General features: G+C 43.4%; 1 protein-coding gene across 3 annotated transcripts in view; it reads right to left on the bottom strand.

The window, feature by feature from the left end:
• Window positions 1-15211, bottom strand: part of IL1RAPL2 (interleukin 1 receptor accessory protein like 2) — an 831346-nt gene that overhangs the window by 735894 nt on the left and 80241 nt on the right. The gene's annotated exons all lie outside the window — the stretch shown is intronic.

The raw sequence follows: 15211 nt of genomic DNA, 5'->3' as shown, positions 1-15211 counted from the left end.
TTGTGGCATTTGCGTAGTAATGGCTTTTTTTCACCATAAGGCGTATTAAAAATTATGCTACATAAGTGCTGCTTACCTACATGCTCATTGCCAAAGTTTACCATGCTCATTGCTAGGGGTTCCATGTTCATTGCCATGTGGGATTACATGCTCATTGCCAAGGCGAAATACATGCCCATGGTAACTGGGGGACAGGCAGAGGTGACAGCCATTGACAGCCGGCCAGAGAGCGTGGGGGCTGCTTGGTTGTATTCATAGTCCTGGCTATTTGAAATAATACCCCTTTCACACCAGAAAATGCAGGGACACCCAGGAATATGGTCCCAGAATCATGCAGGGACATTCCCGGGTTGGTCCCTTTTAGACCAGCCTAGTCCCTGCATTTTCTGGTGTGAGGGGGAGAGAAAACCACCCTCCCCCCCTTTAACCAGCTATCTCATTGAACCAGCTATATCTTCGGAACCATCTGACCCAGTATCTTATTGAAGAACTTTGAGTGGGTTTCAAATTATTTTAGTCCCGTGAAACTGGGCCATTTGGTTCCAGAGTAATCTGCCCTCAAAGAACATGAACAGCCATAAAATTACATTTCAGAAATAAATAAAAAAATCAGATTAACCTGCAATATCTCTGGAACTAATTAATATATATATATAATATATGGACCAGCCTAGTATCAGATTGAAGGCCCAGCGATTTGGGTTCGAATGAGATCAACCACAATCGTCTGCGATTCCGGGGGTAGGGGGGGACTGGCAGCTGTTGGAACTGTGTGGGGGTCTGAATTAGCGGGTCCCATGTTTTTCTATGGGGAAAAAGTTCCAGCTTTGCCAGGCAATATCTCCAGTTTCCGGGGGGCTAGCCATGCGGGGCCAGGCTTGTTGGAAATTGTCTGAAATGACAGGGGGGCACGTGCCCGGGTGCCCCCCCCCCCTCTCTGAACACGTTCCACGATCAAATTAGTTTTATTTTTTATTACCTACAGTATATTTGGCATTATTGTTCCACAAGGAACAATAATTTTTGTAAAAAAAAAATGAATATGTTATTTAAAATGAAATATAGAAATGTATAGGAAGGGGGGGGAAAGATGATCACTCTAGTTTTGTCCTTCAGGCTCTTGTGCCTTCCGCACCACTGAGCAATCACAGTTCCGATACAGTCTACAATGAAGTGAAATGTCACAAGTGCACACGCTGAGAGCAGCCAGCATGTGTGTGATGCTAGGTCAACCTGAACCCCCAAAAACAGGTCCTAAACACAGGTAAATTAACATAAGCAACCTTGTATGAAAATAAAGAAAATCCTATTGAATTTTATCCAGAACAAATGAGGTTACTGTAAAGCACTGCAATTCCGTTTTTTATTAATATTTTACTAGATTAAAAATTATATGCATTAACTATTGAAATATGGTGCTGTAACACCATGTCAGGTTACTAGAAACAGACAATTGTCATCTACACACAGCTGGTATAAAGTATACAGTATGTATACAGAAATTCAGTTCAGCCTAAGAACTAATGAAAATGGATGGGCAAAATGTACAATACCTGTACTTCTAAATACTTTTTATAAATGTTCCAATTTGCCCACTTGTCCTGTAGAATACAGGATCATTCCTGAATTTATCAAGGTATTCAGATTACCATTCACTGTATGAAGTGCAACTTTGCCTTCGGGTCCAGAGCGACAGATAGGCTTTAGTGGGAGAATGCTTATTGTAAAGTGCACACGTAGTCAAACCACATGCAGCCACGCAAAGGCCAAACATCACTTTCATACTGCCAGAACCCTGAGCTCCCCACATAAATCACTGGCAAGCCTGCCGTTAGAACCAAACCACTTATGTGGGTTGACAGCAGCTTAGGCACCATTTGGCTCTCTTCCTACTGACTGCGTTGCTGAGGGATACAGGTCCCAGTGGAGGCAACACGCAATGCAGTTTTTTAACTTATAGCCCTCTTACACCATACCTCCCAACTGTCACGATTCCGTCGGGACAGTCCCGATTTTCGGGTCCTGTCCCGACGTCCCACCCGCGGCAGGCATTGTCCCGCTGCGGGGGGTGGCAGTTGGGAGAACCCCCAATCTAGTAGAATAGACGCTGTGCGCATGCGCACAGCGTCTATTCTCGTATGAAAATGAGGTCGCGGCTAATTAGCATAAGCCGTGCCCTCATTTGCATACGCCCCGCCCCCTTTTCGGCCGCGCGAGTGTCCCTATTTCATCCGGAGAAAAGTTGGGAGGTATGTTACACCTCCACAAAAACCCGGGTGTAAAAGGCGTTAACCTGTGTGCCTTTATACCCTGTTCTCTCTGCTGCAAAAACCAGGTATTTGCCAGGGCAAGCAGTAATTTCCCGTGTCCTGTCTCAGTGTGAAAGGGTCTTTGTGAAATTCCCGGGTGTTATGCCCTGGGAATTTGACATGGGTGTTATGCCCTGGGAAGTAGACATGGGTTTTTTGCAGGGTTTTTCCTGGGTAATACATGGGTGTATGGCAGTGTGAACAGCACAGACCCAGGTTTTTCTCACAAAATGCAAAAAAGCAAGTTCATTGGGGGATGTAATCATGTGATATGTGACAGCCAGCCAATAAAAGCTAGTTTTTAAACAGCCAATCACAGCAATTTGTACAAATTTCCCAACACCCAATCAAATTCCACACACTTGTTGGAAGGCAGACCATGGAAAGCAGTGTGAATGGGACAGACACGGGAAATTCCCGGGTCTGAGGTGCAGTATGAAGGGGGTCTGTTGAGCTGAGAAGCTCTGTGCCCCGCCAAAAATCCGTCAAGAAAAATCCGGGATTTTGCAGGGGCGGCAATGAGAACGCAGCATTACATGGGACTTCTACCCAGGCCCTGATCTCCAAGTGACACCCCCGTTTACACTGCGGGTAGGCACTGCAGTGTAAACGGTGCAAATCCCGGATCTGACCTGGCTTGGATCCGTGTTCCAAATGCCGGGTCGGATCCGGGATTTGGGTGTAAAAGGGGTATTACATAGAACAGGACATGCCTCAAGATGTGACTCAGCAAGAAACTACTGTATATTTGTTCATTGCTGGCTGTTATTGAAAGTACACACTGACATTAGTCCAGCAGATTTAAAAATGATTAATATTTCACTGTGAAAATAGGATTTCAGGTAACGTATGTTGTTTTGCCAGTTAAATAACCAACAAACAACAGATCTATAAAAACAACATTGAGCCAGACAAATTACTTTTAACTTGTCATCTGTCCCAGCCCAAGACCTACAAGGGCATAATACTGTCCCAATCTGTTTAGATACAACACACAGCATTACCTTAATGCCATTTTTCAAAGTGCACTATCACAAACTTTGATTAAATGTCTTTGCCTATAATGCAGCCCAGCATCTTACGCAAAGGCAAATGAAGGATGTGATAGCAGCTTTGTGATAAGATACAAGGCAATATTCCGATGGCCAAGGTTAATAAGACCGCTCTAAAAGAAATGGAGACCAGGGAGTGGAGTTTTTTTTATTAACCGCTTTATGACAGCCAGCGGTACACAGTGGCTCTTGTACAACCTATGATGAAATGACTGGTGGCAGAAAATTTACTAGGCCTCGACAAAAAGATGCAAACCTATCAGAAAGTCGCTAAATTGATTCTGAGGTAGCAGTCGAGAGAGCAGGTAATGAATTTAGCTGAGAGGTGCACAAAAAAAAATAAAAATAAAGCAGACACGATTCATTAGATTTTCTTGAAGCGGTTTTGCTGCTGTATAAAACGTTCCTGGATAATTATCGGCACTGAAAGAAGAAACAATGACATTTGCTCTTGCATTTACAAATGTTCTTTTGGCACCAAGTAGAGTTTAAATTAAAATGTCAAAAAATTACTCTGAGTGATATTTAATATGAAGTAAAACATACATTTCTCACTTTTAAAAGACTCAACACTTAAGCAAATGAATGTTAAAACGTAGAGAACAAATTACAAAGCCAGGAGCATTTACAAAACATTACTAGCTGTAACTGTAAGTTACACAAGTTATGGAGGCTGAGACAAAGTTGAACATTCACCTAATGACAGTGCAGTTATTTTCATTGCGTAAATAGCAGGACAAAGCAAAAACCAGCATGCACATTGGGCCCAATTCATGTTTGTACGCAGTGGGCGGTTATCACGCAACAGGGCGATTGTTATCAGACTGTGCATGTGTTGTGATCACAATGTACATTCGTGAAGGGGGTCGCTGTGATCTTACTCACAATGTGGATTTCATAGAAAAGTGATTGACCGGAAAGGAACATTTGGAGATGTTAACAAGCAGTGTATGGGGTTATGCACAGCCATATCATGGTGGACACAATAAAAACATTCATACAAATTAAATTGAGATGTTGACACTATTTTAAGACATAACTGTTCTATACGTTTAGTCCAAAGTCATATAAACATAAACATAATATTGTCTTTTGTCAGTCTCAAATTCTAAAATGCCAACACTACTGATCTCCATATGTTTTCATAGGTAAAACTAGATACATATGATAAAATTATATTTCCAATCTAACTGGTTGGATTGAAAATCTGGTAATTTCTGGGAGCAAATAACTAATGACTGTTTGCTTCCAATCATGTAAAACAGACACAAATGGTAATTCAGACAAATTTAAATGTAATCAATTTATACAAATATTTTTGTCCATTTTCCAGCTTTTAGGAGCAAATGGTTGATTTTAAATTGTTCCAAGACATTACCAAATTTAATTCCAACCAGTCAGATTGGAAAGATAATCCTACAGTGCAGTGGTTCCCAAACTGTGTGCCGTGGCTCCCTGGGGTGCCACGAGTTGGTGGTCTGGGACCAATTAAAATTATTTATGATCAATTATTTATGGACAAAACCAGTTCTGGTGGCTGCCAATCATATCCTGCGCTTTAACACAGAAGCAAATCCTGCCCTTTAACACATAACTGACCCTAAGCAGCACATATAAACACAATCTATATATATATTTTTGGGGGGGCCTAACGGTGCCGTGGATAAATTCTGATACTTTAGGTTTCCGGGATTCGAAAAAGATTGGGAACCCCTGCTATAGTGCGTATCCAGATTAAGTTAAAATATACACAATAACTTGATATAATGCATTATTATTATTATTATTATTATTATTATAACAGAGATTAATATTCTTATTTCTCTCATGGTATATTTTGTAAATGTAGAAATATTGGTACTTGTGTAGTTTCATGGCGCCACTTCCCTGCAAATCGTATTTAAATCATATGCAAAAAGCGATTTGCATCCGTTTTGATCTGCGATGCGATTTAGCACACCCCCACTATCCACGTCAGCCCGAAGCGTGGCAAGCCCAGCGAGCCCCGCGAGGGGATGCGATAACTGTCATTCCGACCTGTTCATACTCCCACTATCCACGTCGGTGCGGAGTTGACATTATAAAGTGTTTGCGAGCGCAGTGAGTCACCGTGCCTGAAGCGTGGCGAGCGCAGCGAACCCCACGAGGGGACACGGAAAACGAGCCGGAAGCGTGGCGAGCAAACATGGATTACTTGACGTGTATTCCGCTGCTCTCGCCACATTTCGGGCTCGTTTTAAGCGGACACACGCCACACTTTGTAAAATACACTCCACGCCGACGTGGATAGTGGAGGTATGAACAGGTTGGGAGGATGCATACCGCATCCCCTCGCAGGGCTCACTGCGCTCGCCACGCTTTGGCCTGACGTGGATAGTGGGGGTGTGCTAAATCGCATCGCAGATCGAATCATATGCAAATTGTATGCAGATCGATTTACATATGATCTGCTTGGAAGTGCCGCCGTGAATCTACACAAGTACCGAAATATTTTCTACATACAGTATGCTCCATAGTTCTAGGTTTAGGGAATAATGTTGTACAATGTATAGCACTTAGGACTGTTCATTGTTTTAGGTGAGATATGTAGGAGCTAGGATAAGCAGCCTTTCTAGTTGCGCTATGCCATGGTGTGACTCAGTAGCTTCAGGCTTTTTTTTTGCTTGAGTTTTTCCTTTAAAATGCATCACTATGTACATAAGGGACATTGGGCCAGATTCTCTAAGCTTCAAAAGTAATAAAATGGAGAGTGATAAACAGCCAGCCAATCAGCTCCTGTCTGACAGTTTTCAAACACAGTCTGTGACATGGTAGGTAGGAGCTGATTGGCTGGCTGTTTATCACTCTCCATTTTATCACTTTTGAAGCTTAGAGAATCTGGCCCACAGTCACTAGGTCTACAAGCATTAGGTCGACCACTGAAGGTCGACATGCATGCATGTCGACATGCCTGAATGTCGACATGGGCTATATGGATAGAGTCATTAGGTTGACACAAGCATTAGGTCAACATGGGGAAGGTTGACAGTCAAAATGTCGACATGGGGTTTTTCACTTCTTTTTTTTAGCCAACGTGCTGACAGGAGATATTTCATACTCTACCATCCACTAGGGCATGGTGGGAGAATAAAATAGTGCGCCGAGCGTTGCAAGGCACCGTGTTTGAAGCATGTTGAGTGCAGTGAGCCATGCGAGGGGAGTATTTAGTATTATTAGTATTTTTTAGTAAAAACAGCCGCCTGACGTTAGCGGAGTGGAACGGGAACATAGCATATGGAGGGTAGATGTTAGAGGACACATCTGTATTTGCAAAATCCGTTTTCATCCAAAAAACTTTCACATTATTTGTAGTTATCTTAAAGTTTAGATTTTAAATGCACAGAAGCACTAACTCATATTAAAGAACAGTGCAGTAAAGTATATTTAACCTAAAGCCCTGACCTTACATGAAATAAGTGAAATGCAACACATCATCAGAAAAATGTATATTATAAGCTATAGAAAAATGAGACCATAACTCATGTGTCCTTGGGGACCATTTCCGGCAGCAATTCGATCCTAGCCGTTACCTGCTTGCAAACCTTGAAACACAATATACCACCATCCAAAATGCTTCTTCCAGCAATGAATCTGCAAGAGAATTGGGAATCACTGCTCACAGTTCATAGAGCAAAAGGGACACTCTCCTTCTCACCGTGCAATTGATTTTATAATGGTGTATACTCAAGAGCCTATTAGTTAAGGTGAATGAGGGATTTTACATTCAGCACTAAATGTATGAGATTCAAAAGCATAACCATAAAAGCCTCTCTATATTCTTGATGGAACATTTGTCACACACCTATGCACCTTGTATTGGCTGAGTTATAAGACATTATGTAGGCTGGGGCCACATTTATATTGCACTGTGATAATAACACATACAACCTTGCAGTCTATAAACTCCTATAGGTTTGGCTGTATTTACTTCTGACAATTGAACTGTATGGGTCAGATTCATACACAGCTCTGTATGTTAAGGCTGTATACATGTGTCCACATACATCTAGCATCCTTTCGCATCACTCGTCGTTAGTGCCAGGAGTCATTAAAATGCATCTCATTCACAAAATGAAGGAATGTGATGGATATGCAGCTTCTGCTGATGAAAATGATATGCAACATAACTATATATGACCACAGCTGTCTCTGCGTATGAATTGCTACAGTACATTACAGTGTTTTCCTGGTAAACACTGTAACCAGTGGCGGTTTTTACCTATGGGCTGCAGCCCCCCAGATAAAAATCTGTCACTGTTCTCTGCCTAAGTGAAGCCAGATGCAGTCTGTGAGACTGCTATGGCTTCACTGTGACTGGCAGGGACTTCCTATTGGAAGTCTGACCTGCCAGTCACCCAAGGCAGTCCCACTGGGAGATGTTCCCTCCCTCCGGGACGCCTCTACATGGGATGTTGAGCAGCAGCCCATAAAACCCGGGTTCCGCGCATGCGCAGTATGAGGATGCTACTGCGCATGTCCTGGACCTGGGACCCTGAACCTGCCTCTGGGCACTGCTGCAAAAGCAGCCCATATAGAGGCTGGGGCCAGCGCATGCACACTACCAAGGAAGCTACTGTGCATGCGCCTGCCCAGTGGGGGGGACTGGAGGGGGGGACCGGTGGCTGGAAAGGGATTGGTTGCGGCAGCAGCGGGGGACCACAAGCACAGAAGCAGCAGTGGGGGGCCGCATCGCTGCAGCCCCCCTCCTCTGCAAAGGTAAGAGCCGCCGCTGACTATAACGTTCCATTTCTTAAGCAGATACAACCGCAGCCCAGCACCCCCATAGTGGTGCTATATCTGTGTGTATGTTTGTCACTGGTTGGAGGCATCTCTCCAGAAGCAAATTTGTACCCCAATTTTTTTTTTTTACAAAACCAACCAATTTCTTTTGGAAACTTTTTGAGACATGATTTTGAGTTCTATGCTTTTTTTGTTACATTAAGTATTGTGCATTGTATATGATTTGTTACAATGTACCTACATTTTCTTTTTTGTCATTGAATGTCTTTACAGTATGTGGATATAAAACTTCTGTACTTTTTCAATGCTTCAATAAAAAAAAATGCTTTAAACAAAATAAATATATATATATCTTTATCTAGTAAGTAATGGGCTTTCATTGTACAACTGTGAGCCATGTATATGAGTCATGCATGTGCACATTCCCTTAGAATGAACCAACAGAGAAGTAACTTACTCCTTAAAGATAAATAAATAAAAAAAATCAGTCCATTCGTCACAAGAATGACAAATAGGTCCGCAGCAGAACTAGAACTATGGTGTCGACAATTTGGCCCCCAGTAAAGATTTCCACGTAATTTGATTATCCCATTTGTGGTCTTTTATAAAATGTTGATTAGGTTAGATTTTTCGTAAATAGCCGAAGCCGCACTGCTTCACAGGAAAGAAAAATCTATTTTAATGACTTTACTTCTCCACAGCTATAGTTCTCTTCATGGTTACACCAACGAAACCTAGCTATATTTAATATATTGGGAAGTAATTGCAGCTCAGGAAATGATGGTTGATGCCTTTCAGGTGACTTAAACAAGTCAGACATGCCAATAAGCCCGCCTAAATTCTGTGAAACTATCCAATGGGAGTCAGGGAGGGTTTATTGCCAATAGACAGGCTGAGTGTTGTTAACCTGTGTCCTGTGCTGCTGATCCTGGGTAAGGCAGTCAGCAAATATATTACATACAACTTTACATCATACTTGCTACTCTACTGGAATGGCCAGGAGGCTCCAAAATTAGGTCCCCTTCAGGCCCCCAGAAGGGTGGACAATCCTCCCACATGCCCCAGCTTCCCATGTATCTTCCTTCCAGGCCAGTAAAATCCTGCGATTAAAATGTCTTAATTTGCATCATTTTAGCCCCGCTCCATACACCTGTGATTCGTGGGATTTTGATTCCAGGGGGGTGGGGCTTGATGATGTAGAGCTCCATCCCTGACCACAAATGGCAGCTAAACATCACCTTTCTGGGCTTCTCCCGAAGAGGATACATTACTATATTGCAAAATAGAGTCAAGTACAGGACCTCCTATGACAGCCCATCAATGCACTAACAAATCTTGCACACTTCGACCCAATATTTTTCAACTAAAGGTTCGGCTTGACGTTTTTGTCAATGGAAGGGGTGCGTGATGTCCTTTGATCACTAAACTAAGAAAGCAACAACAAAAAAAGCTTTCTAACACTTTTCAATGGAGCGCTAATTGCTTGCTTTGATGACCCGACTTGTGTAGGACAACATGCGTCCGTATCAAGTCCAACATTTACATGTGGCTCTACATCTGCATCAAACAAAATTATTTTAACACATAATTATTGTGTGAATTCTTCATATCAGTGCAGGCTTATTCCACTCATTTACAAGGCAAGTATAATAAAAAACAAAAAAGGTAAAAACATATTAAATATCACTGCTTTAGAAGTCTGGTTTTTGCATTCCGTTTTGTGCAACAGTAAATAAGTGATGGCAGCTTTTCAACTGTGTTCCAAAGCAGAAAATCTTTATTTAGTTCTAAATGTTGATGGATCTGTCGCCAGTCCAACTTTTAAATTTAAAATCTCCCACACATAAAGAAAGCTAATATTAGACCAAACTGTATTAAGGTATGGGATCTATTATAGGGAATGCTTGGGACTCTTCCAGATAAGATATTTTTACATTGAAAAATGACCCTGGCCTTTCCCCACAATGCTCTGGACTACTGCTGAGCTTGGAGTCTTACAGCCTACAGGGAAGAAATTGCTGACATATTAAACAGCAATAAAGTACACTTTAATATAACTTTTAAGTATCATAAAAAAAAATATTTCAGTTTCGATATCATTTGCGCAAAGTATTTTTTCTATCTATTTGAAACTCCAAAACGGAAAAAAAAAAGAGCCAGAATCTGGAATAATCTAAATGTTTTCATGGCTAGATTTTTAAATTATATTTTTTGTATATTATCTAGGGCCCAGTGGCGTAGCTACGTTTTGGGCGCCCCCCGCCGTTAGGGGGGGGGGGGGGGGGCGCCCCCCCCCGTCGCCGCCCCGCCGAGCACCCCTACCCCGCCGCCCATGCAAACCCCCCCTCAATCCCCCACAGCCTTACCTATCGCGCTGGTCCCGGCGGCTCCGTTCTTCTGTTGAGGACCACCAGAAAATGGCCGCCCCCATACAGCAGACAGTTTCAGAGAACTGTGTGCTATATGGGGGAGGCCATTTTGTGGTGGTCCTCAGCAGAAGAACAGAGCCGCCGGGACCAGCGCGATAGGTAAGTCTGCGGGGGATTGAGGGGGGGTTTAACTATAGCACCGCAGCCCCCGGTGCCCCCACATGCACAGCGCCCCCCCGCGGTGGCGGGGGCTGTGGTGCTATAGTTACGCCCCTGCTAGGGCCTAGATATTTGAAAATGGGCTTCTTAAGCAAAATTGCAGAAACCTGCAATCAAATAACCTCTGCCCCGCCAGAGTGAAATTCCATCCAGTACAAGGCTTCGATTGGCTTGTGAAAATGACGCAGATTGGCGAATATCTGCAAATCCTTTCGTAACTCACCTGCCATTGAATGTTTTTTCCAGGCTGTGCAGTCTGTACATAACCATAACCCAGAACCTACTCTTCCTGTGCAACGGAAACAGACGAAACGTGGCCGGAGCTGATGTGACACGCCCTCCCTGAAAATGCCTGGGCACGTCTGCGTTTTTCTGACACTCCCAGAAAATGGCAAGTGTCCATCGCCAAATGACTGCATCCTGTCAACTGGCAAATGGCTTGCAATTAGAAAATACGCTGTATTTCTTTCGGTGATTGGGCTTGCGCATGCGCCCTATGATCCATATGCATGCGCAGTTGATCGATAATGGGCTGCTTATTTTAAAATGAAAAAAACTTTCACCAGCGCTAGTATGATTAACTCTTTCCTCCTTTCAAAGCAGGTTCATCCAACGGTAATACATATGAAAAATAAGATCATAAATAGATCATAGTGAAATACAGTTTTAATGATGCACAACTGATACACAATCCATAAAATCCACACAAAAAAACCCTAAAAATAGGGGATCCTAGAAACGGACAAATGGCAAACTAGTACCGGCTAAGTTGGAACTGTCGGGAAGTTCTTATAAAGCACCATTCATAAACCTGGGCATGAATAGGTGCAAGGTCCCAAGGTTTCTAACGTAGCTGCTCACAGATGCTGGTGCGGTGCCTCCGGTTATCTCCCACGACCAATGCATTTCGAATCCTCTCCGAAATCTTTATCAAGGTCCAAAAAGTGAAAGTGGGTAAAACCAACACCTTGAATCAGTGGCGTAAGTTTGTACCAGTTGCCTGGAGGCAAGATAATAATTGGTTCCATCCCCCCACACTTTATATAAAAAATATGTTATGTATATGATGTTGAAAATAACGAGAATGTGACTTCTAGTCCTGTTAGGAGGGGGAGTCAGCCCCAGAATCCTTATAGACAGCTTTCAATTAAGTGATTCAAATATGCAGGGCAGAAGAGATGCCCACTTGGGAGCAGGAGCCCGGTGGCAGATTCCTCCATTGCCTCCCAGAATTCTGCCTCTGCCTTGAATATTGTCTTTCCTTTTCTAAATGTGTAATTTGGAACAAAGCCTTGTGTCTAAAAAATATCTTTGTAGCTGACTTTTCATTGCGTTTGGCTGCTGGAGCTGATCCAGGTTTATTATGTCTTCTTACCAGCCTATTAGAACTACCTGTCATCTTCTATATACTGAAGAATCAATGAAGACTGAATGGGTTAGAGATAATAAAATGACAAAGTGCAGTCCTCAGGAGTGATCCTGCTACTTGGATCAATGAAGCCTGAGGAACACTAGTGTAAAAGTGTTCCGCTTATCTCCATACTGGTACTGCAAATATAAAACGTAACAGGATGGAAGGAGATAGCATAGCTTTAGAAATCAAAATAAAATAATTCATCAGTCGTTGTGCAGTGGATAGAAGGATGTATTAGTTCTTTACCTCAAAATGTAAGTTCAGTGTCCCTCCAAAAGGTTATTTTATTATCAAGCGGTTAACACAAACACAAACTACACTATATATGAAACAGTGACGGGTTAAGAGCTACTTTAGTTACATCCAAGTCTCTTGACCTCCTGTGTCCGGTGATTTTCTGTTGCCTAACTGTGTGTATTTGAAGGTGCTGACTAAATGTTATTAAAGAAGGTATGGGGGGGGGGGGGGGGGGTGTGTGTGTGAAAAATTAAGTTTTTTTTACAGATTTTTCTCCAATATATTCTGGTTCATGGGTAATTGTGTTACTGGGGTCTATTCAATTAGCTTGTGAGTCTCAGCTTATTGGGAATTGTGTGTGACTTCATTTTACTATTATAACCTTTAAATTTCCATATGAAAGTCTGGCACGCTAGCAAGAGCCCAACAAGTCTACTATAAGATCAGAGCAACAACCCATCTTCAGGCCCAGATCCAAGTAGGCCCATCAGTACGACAGCATGATGATGACCAGGCACCACATGGTAAGCTATCAATATTAAGTATCAAAATATTTTTCTATCTTCCTCACAAAAGGATAGAATTGATCCATTTCTAGATAATACAGATAATCGTGCCAATGGCACTAACACTCCCCCTTTGCTTCTCGAAATAGGCACATAGTAATTTTAAGCTCCAAGTCCACGTGGCCCTTAATCGGGCCCTGACCATCTTAGATGGTCAGGGCCCGTCTCAGCACTGTATTAATGTTGTTTTTACTATTACTTTTACATGTTACAATATGTATGCATATCTGCATATTGTCACATACCCTCCAACATTTGAAGGGCAGAAATCGGTACACATTTAGGAAGGGGCGTGGCCATGGGTAAAGTGGGTGTGTCCTTGAGTAAAAGTGGGCGTGGTCATGTCCCCAGCCACCCTGCCCCCTGGCACAGCACCTGATGCAGCTCATGTCACATGTGGTTTGGTGGGCTGCTGGCATATTAAATAAGTATACTTATTTATTAACTAAGTATATTAAATAAAATATACTTAGTTAATAAATAAGTATACTTATTTAATATGCCAGCAGCCCACCAAACCACATGTGACATGAGCTGCAGGCCTGGATAGACAAGACTGGAGTGATTTTCAAAGTGCAGCCTGCTGAGCAGAGCCACCTACTTGCTCTGCGCTGTAGGTGATGTGTGGCACTGGCTGAGGCTTTGGACGGTCCGCTGTGAAGTCGGATCTGTGGGATGGATACCCCCTCATGCGTGCCGCGGCTCAGCTGCCCACCGCACCCCTCTCCCCCACAGAGATTGGCGTCCAGACAAACAGTGAGGGCAGAGACGGCCTGCCGCCTTTCCCCTGACTCTGAGTGCGCGGTGCCGGCGCCGGCGCGTGACGTCATGACGCACGGCCCGGCCCGCAATGCACTCATGGGAACGGGAGGGGGAGAGGGTAGAGCCGGCGGACCAAGCAGCACACGCCGGAGAGGGGCCCGGGAGCTCCAGGAATGATTTCACGGCGCACCCGCTGTGATTGAAAAATCGGTACATTCGGTACATACTGGATTTGCCGGTACAGACTGTTAAAAAACGGTACTGTACCGGCAAATTCGGTACAGTTGGAGGGTATGTTGTCATAACATCACTTCTATATTAAGCCTCACAGGCATTGGGCATTTTTGCCCAGCATACAGTATATGAGGAACGATGAGGAGGAAATTGGTGGGTGGAAAATTGCACAGTAGGAGATTGTGGAAAGTGGTTCACTCAGCTGATAAAACAGCCCGAAAGATGGAGGCAGCCGCTGATGACGTGGGAGTGCACATCACCGCTCATCGCCGGGCAAAACACACTGGAGTATTTGAAGCAGAAAGTAGCTCAAAACACCAAGGCCCTTATTCTGGTTGGAGCGTCCGGGCCGTACGCGTACGTCCCGGGGTTTTTTACGATCTGCGCATGTGCAGATACGCTAATGCGCCGGCGCGAACACTCCACACCGCTTACGGCCGGTGTCTCAACGTGCGAAAAAACCTGTACGCGAGCGTACGGGTAATGGGGCGGCATAGGGGCGTGTTGATGGGAGCGGCCGAAATAATGAGGGAAAATGGGCGTAAATATGGGCGTACACGGGGGTGTGCACCAAAAATGAGCGGTGCTACTACCGCACGATCGACTAAGGCACCGTTCGTTTCGGACACCAAACAGGCGGCCGCCAACCGCCAGCTAAAACCACCCCTACAGATACCGCATGCCAGCGTGCGCCTGAGTTGGCTAATTAACGCTGATTACTACTCAAACACATACACCTGAATGTAATAAGCAATGCTGCAGTCTATTAACTCCAAACCATGATTTCACTGCCTGCAAGCCACACATGCAGCACGCAAACACATTGGAAGCTTCTCTTTCTATACTTCTCCACATTTAAAGGTTTGTTTAATTTAAGGTAAGAATCTTTTTATACGCTAAGGTAGGTATTTGCTAAACAGACACATTCACTACCTGCTTTCATAGACTTTACGCAGTAGCACACTCAATCTACACAAGTCGACATGTGTCAACGTGTTCACTCTAATACTAACATAGGTTTTGTATTTAGGATACAATAACATAAACCACATCTAACACCTACAAAGGATGTTTCAGCAATGTTTGAAGCCCATGACCACTATTTTCCACACAATCTTTGTATAGTACCCAAAATAATGACCTGTACCACTATCTCATCTGCTATGATTTGGATTTGACTACACTCTGGATGTAAGATGCCACCAATCACATTATTGCACTCTCATCTCTCTAACAAAGGATTCCTACATCTGCTTATGACACTGTCAAA

This window comes from Crinia signifera, chromosome 9, assembly GCF_055691185.1.
Source record: "Crinia signifera chromosome 9, ASM5569118v1, whole genome shotgun sequence".
In the NCBI taxonomy this organism is placed as follows: domain Eukaryota; kingdom Metazoa; phylum Chordata; class Amphibia; order Anura; family Myobatrachidae; genus Crinia; species Crinia signifera.
Note: the sequence above shows the minus strand (reverse complement) of the source record. Positions and strands in the feature narration are given on the sequence as shown.